The sequence below is a fragment of the Hemiscyllium ocellatum genome, unplaced genomic scaffold (genome assembly GCF_020745735.1).
Source record: "Hemiscyllium ocellatum isolate sHemOce1 unplaced genomic scaffold, sHemOce1.pat.X.cur. scaffold_427_pat_ctg1, whole genome shotgun sequence".
NCBI classification, from domain to species: domain Eukaryota; kingdom Metazoa; phylum Chordata; class Chondrichthyes; order Orectolobiformes; family Hemiscylliidae; genus Hemiscyllium; species Hemiscyllium ocellatum.
This window is the reverse complement of record NW_026869048.1, coordinates 442850-453669: the sequence shown is the minus strand read 5'-3', so window position 1 is coordinate 453669 and position 10820 is coordinate 442850. Positions and strand designations below refer to the sequence as shown.

Below are 10820 nucleotides of genomic sequence, written 5' to 3'. Positions count from 1 at the left end.
AGAGTAACCCACATAGACCTTGCTCTGTCTGAACAGTTCACCTTACCCTTTGGGCAACTCCACTATGGCCAGTCCACCCAGACCTGCACACCATTGGACCGAGTGAGGAAACCCATGCAGACACTGGGGAGAATGTACACACTCTACACAGACGGTTGCCTTGGGCAGGATTTGAACTGGGTCCCTGGCAGTGTGAGGCAGCAGTGGTAACCACTGAGCCACCGTGCGACCGTAATGAGAGAGAGAGAGAGAGAGAGATGAAGTGAGAGTGGGGGAAGAGAGAGTTGAGAGGGGGAGAGAAGAGTGAGGCAAGAGAGAGGGGAGAGCGAAAAGAGATGGGAGAGAGAAGAGAGAGTGGAGGAGAGAGAGGGAGAAGAGGGTAGGAGGAGAAGAGGGGTGAAGAAGAGGTGGAGAAGAGAGCAGAAGAATGAGAGTGTGAAAGAGAAAACGAGAGAGGAGAGAGAAGCGAAAGAGAGAGCGACAGTGAGAGAGATAGAAAAGGCAAAAAGGGAACAAGTGCCCCCCAGCCCACACTCTGTCACACTCAGACAGAGCTGAAAATGTGTTGCTGGAAAATCGCAGCAGGTCAGGCAACATCCAAGGAACAGTAGATTCGACATTTCAGGCATAAGGCCCTTCTTCAGGAATGAGGAAAGTGTGTCCAGCAGGCTAAGATAAAAGGTAGGGAGGAAGGACTTGGAGAAGGGGCGTTGTAGATGCGCTAGGTAGAAGGAGGTCAAGGTGAGTGTGATGGGCCGGAGTGGGGTGGGGGTGGAGAGGTCAGGAAGAAGATTACAGGTTAGGAAGGCAGTGCTGAGTTCGAGGTCGGTTCCGTCGACAGGTGCTGAGGAAGGAGATGTGGCTGTGGTAGCAAGTCTGTTTGAGAATGTGGCTGAAGAGCTTCTGTGCAGAGGAGATGACCTGGGGTGTGCAGTGAGCGAGGGAGGGACTCCCTCTGCAATCTTCTTCGTGACCTCTCTGCCCTCACCCCACTCTGGCCTATTACCCTCACCTTGACCTCCTTCCATCTATCGCATCACCAATGCCCCTCCCACAAGTTCCTCCTCCCTACCTTTTATCTTAGCCTGCTGGACACACTTTCCTCATTCCTGAAGAAGGGCTTTATGCCTGAAATGTCGAATCTCCTGTTTCTTGGATGCTGCCTGACCTGCTGCGCTTTTCCAACAACACATTTTCAGCTCTGATCTCCAGCATCTGCAGTCCTCACTTTCTCCTCACAGACAGACAGAGACAGTAACAGGTCAATACTCCCCCTGTCAGCCCGCATGGCTTGAGGATAATGGCTGACTGAGCAATGTTCAAATACTCCCAGAATCTATTACCCAAGCCCCATCTACTCCCCAACCTAGTTCATCCTGTCAGCTCCCAACTACCTCCAACTGGAACACACCTCCCCCAGGTATGGGATACACCAACAATCACCTAAGACTTTGGTACAGATCGTCAGGGAGGATATGATGGAGAAATTGTATGCAGTGATTGGTAATGACTGAGGATGCAACACTCAAATGCCAATTATTTCCAGTTTGTGATGAATCGATTGATCAAGTCAGATCTAGAGTAAATGTTTCTTTGGCGTTTCCTGTCTATGAATCTTCTTCAAATATTCAAAGAAGTTTAATAAAGGCAGTGTCTGTCCAGGTGAGAAATCAGAGACAAATAATTCCCTTTGTTTGATACTTTTGTGTATATATCCTTCCTTGAAATCCTTGGAGAAAGAAGCTTCAAAGATCCATCACTATTAGGGCAGAGAGAAAAGAATAATCAAAATAAAGTAAGAAATTGTCTCTAAACATTAACATTATTTCTCTCTCCCAAAAGGTGCCAGTCCTATTGGGTTCCTCCTGCACCCTCTCGATAATTTCAGAAACTCGCATGATCCCTCCTCCAGGTCGAGGGTGATCAGTATAATCACAACAGAGATCATCATACATTGTGAAGGATGGGAGGGTCCAGAGAGGGGATAGACTCATTCATTTACCAGTAAGATTAAGGAGTGATTTAGGATGCAATGGAGCAACTGGAGTTGAAGCGAGATGCAATAGAGCTTATTGGCTTATAATTGGTATAGATAAGGAAGATGAAAACAAGATGTTCACATTAGCTGGGGGAAATGGACGAAGCAATACAAAAATTAAGATTGTGGATAGATTGACAGGGAGGATTTGATGAAGTCGCTATATGGAAGAGATTCAATGTCCACTGTATCTTAATGGATCTCATTTGGACTGAACAGCCTGAAGTTCTGTATTTAATTTTCAGATTCTGTCAAGCCATGTGCTTGAATTATCCCAGTACCAGAGTCATAGTGATGTAGCTCAGGCAGTCATTTTGAACGATCTGGGTATCTTCTAATTCCCAGTTCCTTTCCCTCTGGGTGTTTGCAGACCCCTCAAGCTCTCTGACACTTTTGGTAATGAAAGCAGGAAAATTGGTGACAGACTCTGAAAACAGTGAGAGCTCCAGTTGTTCCACCGCCCTTCAGATCCCCGCTAACCTTCCTGCTTTAGGGAAATCGGCACGCCTGGTTGGTGACAGGCTGTATGACTCCAATGGTCAGCAGTGGGCTGAAAGATAAAGGTTGGTAGTTTGACACCATCCAGGTATGGAGCTTTGGTTGTTCCAGATCAGACTATGGGAATACTACCCTAGCTCCATTTAAACCGGAAAATCCATGGCAAGGTGGAATTGCAGCCCAAACCATTGATGATTCTGTGTTCCCTGGCTCCACATGGAGTAAGATAGGGACAAACACTGCTCTCTCCAGACCCCTGCTGTCAACAGACAGTGGCCACTGCTGCTCCCTGCGCAGCCCTGGGACACAGCTTACAGAAACTCCCCCATCCCCACTCCCACCTCATGAATGGCGCTTCCCGTGTGAAAATCTTTACATTTAATACGGGAACGGTTGCAATCCAACCCCTGTCCCCATGATGAGAAGCTGCAGGATTTTGTGATGAGAACAGTGTTATGAAGTTGAAGACGTGCCCTCCACCTTCAAATGAGAGTGAATGCTGTTCGGAACTGAGCGCTGACAAATACCTGTGATGACCAGCTCGCAGTCTCAGCCTGTACTGGAAAATTGGAAAGATGTAACGGTTGGCTGTGGAACAAGTCAGTTTTGTTTGGTAATTAAGAAACAATTCCAATTTTACCAATCAATTTAAATTATGCTTCAGAATACTAAAATCCAATCGCTCTTGAATTTAGTGTTTAGAAACACTGCAGAACCGGGTGCTTCCACGATGTTACTCCCACTGACCATTCCCCATGAAACATGCCCAGGTTCTCAGTTGAGGATTTTTGCTGGGAACCTTTGCCCCTTGGCTTTGAACCAGGCCGCCTGCCCAAGGAAAGCAAATGTGGTACTGTTTTTAGTGGAAGGATCAGAGTCCAGGAACTCCACTGTGACACAGAATGGCCATCAGTGCTGTACACATCTGTGCATATTCAAAACCAGTTTGGCGAACACTGTGAAAATGTTTCACACAGAAATGAAATGGGATTGTATTCCGTTTCATCACGCAAACATGTATGAGCGAGCAAATTCAAAGCCAGGTTTGCTGACGTGAACAGCAAGTTACAAATCTCTGCTCATGTCAGTCTGAAAGGCTGCCATCGGGAATAAGGCTATTCTTGCCCGATTTTGAAGCGGGGAGTTTTCGTGTATGAGGTGACTCTAACAGCCACTACACTACAGGAAATATCCCCGCGAGCAGCTGGTGTTCAGAGTCGGCCAGCACTAAAATTTACAGCGGCTCAACGCTTCATCTTTCTGTTTCCAGGAGCTGGTTATTCTCCAGCGTAATTGGCATCATTTAAAAAATAAGAAAATCACGTGAAATTGCTCACAAAATATAAACAAAGATGGTGTCAAGGATGCACAGTTTGGAATGTCGGGCGAGCCTGAACATACTGGGACGTCTTACCCTTCATCGTCAGGCATGACCTTAAGGAAGGTTTGTCAACAGAAAAATTTGAGTTATTGATCTCTGCAATATGGGGCGAGTTAAAAACTGGAGAGCATAGGTTTAAGGTGAGACGGGTAAAATATAAAACGGAATGAGGCACCTATCCCACAGAGAAGGTTGTGCGTGTATGGAATCAGCGACCAGAGGAAGTGGAGGAGGCTCGTACACTCAGAAGATTTCAAAGGCAACCGGCTGAGCTTCTGGATCGGAAAGGTTTAGTGGGATAGGGGCCAGATGCTGGGAAATGGGAGTTTGTTTAAAATACATTTTAAGAGACATTGAAGCATGAATGCTGTTCTGGGGACAGTGCGAGGGCAATCAGCCATAAACATCTCCCAGATCCTTCAGAGCAATTCCAAACTGCACTCCCAAAATGTATTGGAAACTTGGTGCACCGCCACCTCCCGAAAAGCTCCGAAATGAGGGAAAAGAAAGAACTGAACATGAACGGACCATGAAAAGTTAAGAGATTGCCAAACACAGTCTCGTTTAGATTAATTTGCCCATCCGATCAACAATGCGGCAGTGCCTGCTTCCTCCATCTCCAGGGCAGAAGGGAAGGAAATAAAAGAAATTTAAGACCATATGACATCACAATGTAGTGGAATTATTTTCCCATTCGCCAGAACACCAAATAATGGGAAGTAAAGTCACTGCAGGATTTTGTTTCACAACAGCGATGCAATACCAATCTCCGTTCTGTTTCAGTGAAAACAGTGAATAACACAACTTGGCCGGAACATGATGCAGCAGTAGAACCGCTTGAGAACGGGGACATTTCATGTGGGACGCAAACGTGATCATAACAGCATAAACACTGACAGGATAGAGAGTGTGCACTCTCCCAAATCAGAGGTACATTTCCAAAAGCAAAACCACATGGTTGTGTTGGAATTTAAACACAGCAGCATTTAACAGGCTGCAGTAAAACAAACAGCACACCCACAAAGGGCAGCGGTTGGATCTGAACTCGAGTCACCTGAGAGTTTGTAGTGAGAAAGCAGTTCCTTCGGTCACTTGGCCACGAAACCAGCCACAGCTGCAGTGTATTGTCTTACACCTTCCATGGTGCTCCTGTGAAACATTAGAAGCAAAGTCACAGGGAAACAGTTCTGTGATCCCTCTCCTGCTGGCACAGCTGCAGGGATATGCCCAACTACAATATCAATCTCGCAACAAACATTCAATCCAGCCAAAAATCATTTGATAGCTGGAATCAAGCTTCTGAGATTTGCTAAAGCCACAAATGTAATGTCTGTATGAGAGACTGTATATTCGGATATGATTGGGCAAAGTAACCATGAGCTGCATGATATTGCTGGTATTTGGATTGTTGCTTTGGTAAATGATTTCGTCCTCTGCACGAAACAGGACAACTTTCAGTTTTTGAGGATCTTAACAGAAGTCAAAAGGTGATTGCCCCACCCCACCCCAGAAGATGTCAAAGAGGTGCTAACTGCCCTTGAGTGCTCTTTGTTCTCGATGTGAAGAGCTCTCTGCCAGAGTCACCTTCATGTCTCTGGTTGCTGTGTGAAACACAAAGAAGGAGCCCCTCAATCCAGACAAAAATCAATGGTAAGCTGAGTCTACCTACTCAGACTCTTTTCAGCTACAAATGTTTCTGTGAGTGCGTGAGAGTATATGTTCGGTTACGATTTGGTCAAATCACCATGAGCTTTTGACATTACTTCAATTTCGATTCTTGCTTTGCTCAATGATTGCTCGAAACAGGACAACTTTCACGGTTACATGGAACATGAAACACACCGGACAACAGGGAAAATGCACAAAGCTGAGCAGGCCGTGTTCCACATTATACCGTGCAGCATAGTTTCAGTCACTGTGTCTGTTTTGCAGCATAAGGGTCCCAAAGAATGTTCTCCACCCTAAAACCGGAGGTAGCATTACAATCCGAGAACGACAGATCACATTGTGAGGATGATATGACCTCGGGGCCAGTTCGAGATGCCACTTTCCTTGCCTTTTACCTTAACCGTGCAATTGGCTGCAGGGATATTCACACCTGGACATGAGCCACATCGATACCGACTGACTTGGAAACCTGTGTGGGAAGCGACGAGAAGCGACTCAATAAATCTTGCTAAATTCCATGCTGCTCATTAGAAATGCAGTTTCTGTTCACCTCAATTTAAAAGGCAGTTTCTGAACATAGTAACTGAAGTCAAAAGGTAATTATCTCACCCCACCCCAATTCCGGGAGAGGTGCTAACTGCACTTGATTGCTTTTTGTTCTCGATGTGAAGAGTTCTCAGGCATGAGTCACCTTCACGTCTCTTGGTGCTGAGTGACTTACAAAGAAGGAGTTTCACCAGAGCTGCAACTGCCTCACTTTCCCACTCGCCCTGCCCGTTTACAGTTTCCTGCTCGTCAGTGATTTAAAGAAAACCAAAAGGTTGCGATGTTATTCTGCAGCCTCTCTGACAATTCCTCCGTTTCAGTTCCAACATGGCTTAGATCTCGGGCCTCACCTTAATACAAGCGACGCTATGAAACCACAAGTCCAGAGGTTCCTCTGGGAGTGCAATTTCTTTCATTGCTGTTGCTGATTGAATGAGTCACTAACGTGCGAACTGATCCAAACCATGATTCAGCACCTCTGCTGCCAATTCTCGCACGTTGAATAACGACAGAGAGTTTCCAAATGAGGCCTTGCAGAGACGACTTTGGTTTACATTTGACAGACAGACTAGTTCAGGAATCAGTGGTGCGCTGATCAGTAGCACCAGCGCATCAGCTTCTTCCCTGTCTTTGAACCGGTCCGCCTGCGCAAGGAATGCAAATGCGGGACAGTTTTTCGTGGAAGGGATCAGAACGCGGTAACTACACTCTCAAACAGAATGACTTATGATCAGAACCAGGTTTTACAATGGTTCTGATCAGAACAAGCCTTTACAATGCTTTGCTCACTAATTAAATGGAAGTGCATCACATTTCACAAAGAGAGCAGATTTGTTCGAGCATTTTCGAAGGCAGATTTGCAGATGGGAGAGCAAGCAAGAAAGCTCCGTTCTTGTCCGTGTAAAAGGCTGCAATTGAAGAACAAAGCAGTTTCTGCCCAGCTTCGAACTGGGGACCTTTCGCGTGTGAGGCGAACGTGATGACCACTACACTACAGAAACGAGCTTCAGCCGAGCGCGTTGCGGCTCTGTGGCATCCAGCACAGAAAGTTGAAGCCATTCTACGTTTCACCTTTCTTTTTCCAATAGCTCGTTGTTATCCAGGGAAATTGACATCTTGAAAAAGTCAAAAAATATAGACTGAAATTAGTGACAAAATATAGACAAGGATGTCGTCAATGTTTGGACTGGAGTGTGAAGTGGAATAAGCTGGGACAACTTTCCCGGCAGCATAACGGCTGCGACATGGTTTTATGGAAGGGTTGTAAACTGAGTATTTACGTGTTTTACACAAGCTAGGGTGAGTTGGAAACTCGAGAGCATAGGTTTAAGGTGAGTGGTCTGAAATTGACAAAGGACCCCGACGCACATTTTCCACTCACAAGGTTGTGGGTGTATGGAATGAGCTACCAGAGGGAGTGGAGGAGGCTATTGCACTCAGAAAATTGCAATGGTAATCGGATGAGTTTCTGGATAGGATGGGTTTAGAGGGATTGAGGAGAAATGCTGTGGAACGGGACTTGTTTAATTTTGGTGATGTGGTGAGCATGGATGAGATACACCGAAGTCTCTGTTTACACGCGGTGTACCCCAATAACCTTGCGTTGCTTACACCGGTTTTAAAGGATTACTTTTCAGCGGAGCTTGCCGTCGCAGTCTGTAGCACAATCATTTAATCTGTTCGACTGCTCACGGGAAAGGTAGTATTGTGAAACACTGCAGAAACGAACGACTTCCTTACTTTTGCTCCGACTGACCATGCTTCGTGAAACTTTCCCAGATCCTCAGTTGAGGATTTTTGCTGCTGCAAGTTACCTCAGAACCCCTGTTAACTCGTAATGTATTGAGCGAATCGCAAACAGAAAGCATTTAACACGGAACACAAACAAAACTGGCATACCTAATGCATGTTCAGACACAGCGAAGCATGAATGCTAAATGTGAGACAGTCCGAGGGCATGAGGCATAAAGTAATCTCACAACTAACAACAGGGCAATTCCAAACTACTCTTTCAAACATACTGCAGCCTTAGTGCACCACCACTTCCCAGACAATGCTGAAAAGAGAGAAAGAAAGAATATAATAAGTATGGGCCATAAAAAAGTGAATTTCACCAATCACAGTCTCGATTAGATTACCTTTCCCTTCCGGTGTCTCCAGGACGGAAATGCAGGAAATGGGAGAAATTCAATAACATATGCATTGGAAAGATTTTCCCATTCGCCAGAAAGCCAAATAACGATGAATCGACTCACCGCCGGACTTTGTTTCACAACAGCGATGAAATAACAGTCTCCATTCGGTTCCAGTAAAACCTCAACTTGCCTGGAACATAAACCAATCGCTGAGCTGCTTGCGATTTTCTGCAGGGGAGGTGAATAACATCATGGCAGCTGAGAGACCTGGCAATACTCGGCACCTTTCCACAGTTAATTCCCCTGGAACATAAACGCAGCGGGGATCGAAGCAGAATTTTAACGATGCTGCGGCGTTGGAGCTGACCAGCTGAAATGGTAGTGGTGGGATTCGAACCCACGCCCCTTGCACGTCTGGAACGAGGATCCAGCGCCTTAGACTGCTCGGCCACACTACCCGACCGCGCTGCCGCGCATTTTCTTGCATTTCGGATTGTGCTCCTGCATAACCACACATGCTAAGTCACATGAAAAGGGTTCCATGGTCCCACTCCGACTCGCACAACTGCTGGGATGTGCCCAGCTACAATGACAATTTCGCAGCAGATCATGAAAGCCCATCAATCCAGGCAAAAATCAATGGTAAGCTGAGTCTATCTTCTCAGACTCTTTTCAACCAGAAATGTATCTTTGACTGCGTGAGAATATATGTTCGGTTATGATTTGGTCAAATCACCATGAGCTGCTTGACATTACTTCAATTTCGATTCTTGCTTTGCTGAATGATTTCACCGATTGCTCGAAACAGGACAACTTTCACGTTTACACGGAACATGAAACACACCGGACTACACGGAAAATGCACAAAGCTGAGCAGGCCGTGTTCCACATTATACCGTGCAGCATCGTTTCAGTCACTGTGTCTGTTTTGCAGAATAAGAGTCCCAAAGAATGTTCTCCACCCTAAAACCGGAGGTAGCATTACAACCCGAGAACGACAGATCAGGTTGTGAGGATGCTCTGACCTCGGGGCCAGTTCGAGATGCCACTTTCCTTGCCTTTTACCTTAACCGTGCAATTGGCTGCAGGAATGTTCATACCTGGGCATGAGCCACATGGATACCAACTGAGTTGGAAACCTGTGTGCGAATCGACGAGAAGCGAATCAATAAATTTTGCTAAATTCCATGTTGCTTATTAGAAATGCAGTTTCTGTTCACGTCAATTTAAAAGGCAGTTTCTGAACATAGTAACAGAACATAGAAACCCACCCCACCCCCACTGCGGAAGAGGTGCTAACTGCCCTTGAGTGCTTTTTGTTCTCAATGTGAAGAGCTCTCCCGCATGAGTCACCTTCACGTCTCTTGTTGCTGAGTGACTCACAAAGAAGGAGTTTCACCAGAGCTGCAACTGCCTCACTTTCCCACTCGCCCTCCCGTTTACATTTTCCTGCTCGTCAGTGATTTAAAGAAAACCAAAAGGTTGCGATGTCATTCTGTAGCCTGTACACTTTGTAGAGAGTGTAATTTCTTTCATTGCTGTTGCTGATTGAATGAGTCACTATAACGTGCGAACTGATCCAAACCATGATTCAGCACCTCTGCTGCCAATTCTCGCACGTTGAATAACGACAGGCAGCTTCCAAATGAGGCCTTGCAGAGACGACTTTGGGGTACATTTGTCAGACAGACCAGTTGAGGAATCCGTGGCGTACTGTGACACCAGCTCATCAGCTTCTTCCCTGTCTTTGAACCGGCCCGCCTGCGCAAGGAATGCAAATGCGGTACTGCTTTTTGTGGAAGATTCAGAACGCGGTAACTACACTCTGAAACAGAATGGCATATGATCAGACCCAGCTTGGAGAAAACCTTAACAATGCTTTGCAAACGAATTTAATGGAATTGCATTACATTTCACAAAGAGAGCAGATTTGTTCGAGCGATTTCGAAGGCAGGTTTGCAGATGGGAAAGCAAGCAAGAAAGCTCCGTTCTTGTCCGTGTAAAAGGCTGCAATTGAAGAACAAAGCAGTTTCTGCCCAGTTTCGAACTGGGGACTTTTCGCGTGTTAGGCGAATGTGATGACCACTACATTACAGAAACAAGCCTGTTCCGGCCGCGCCGCGGCTCTGTGGCATCCAGCACTGAAAGTTGAAGCCATTCCACGTTTCACCTTTCTTTTTCCAATAGCGCGTTGTTGTCCAGGGTAATTGACATCTTGAAAAAGTTAAAAAAAGAAACAGACGTGAAATTGGTGACAAAATATAGACAAGGATGTGGTCAATGTTCGGACTGTAGAGTGAGGTGGAATAGGCTGGGACAACTTTCCCGGCAGCATAACGGCTGCGACATGATTTTATGGAAGGGTTTTGAACTGAGTATTTACGTGTTTTACCCAAGCTGGGGTGAGTTGGAAACTCGGGAGCATAGGTTTAAGGTGAGTGCTCTGAAATTGACAAAGGACCTGAGGCACATTTCCCACACACAAGGTTGTGCGTGTATGGAATGAGCTACCAGAGGAAGTGGAGGAGGCTATTGCACTCAGAAAATTGCAATG

At 46.0% G+C, this 10820-nt stretch overlaps 3 non-coding genes across 3 annotated transcripts; all 3 read right to left on the bottom strand.

The window, feature by feature from the left end:
• Positions 1-7059: 7059 nt before the first annotated feature.
• trnav-cac (transfer RNA valine (anticodon CAC)) lies at positions 7060-7132 on the bottom strand. The gene has a single exon. It is a non-coding gene; the product is annotated as a tRNA-Val (tRNA).
• A 1510-nt stretch (positions 7133-8642) lies between these two features.
• On the bottom strand, positions 8643-8724 carry trnae-cuc (transfer RNA glutamic acid (anticodon CUC)). Its single transcript has one exon. It is a non-coding gene; the product is annotated as a tRNA-Glu (tRNA).
• A 1569-nt stretch (positions 8725-10293) lies between these two features.
• Positions 10294-10366, bottom strand: trnav-aac (transfer RNA valine (anticodon AAC)). The gene has a single exon. It is a non-coding gene; the product is annotated as a tRNA-Val (tRNA).
• Positions 10367-10820: the final 454 nt, after the last annotated feature.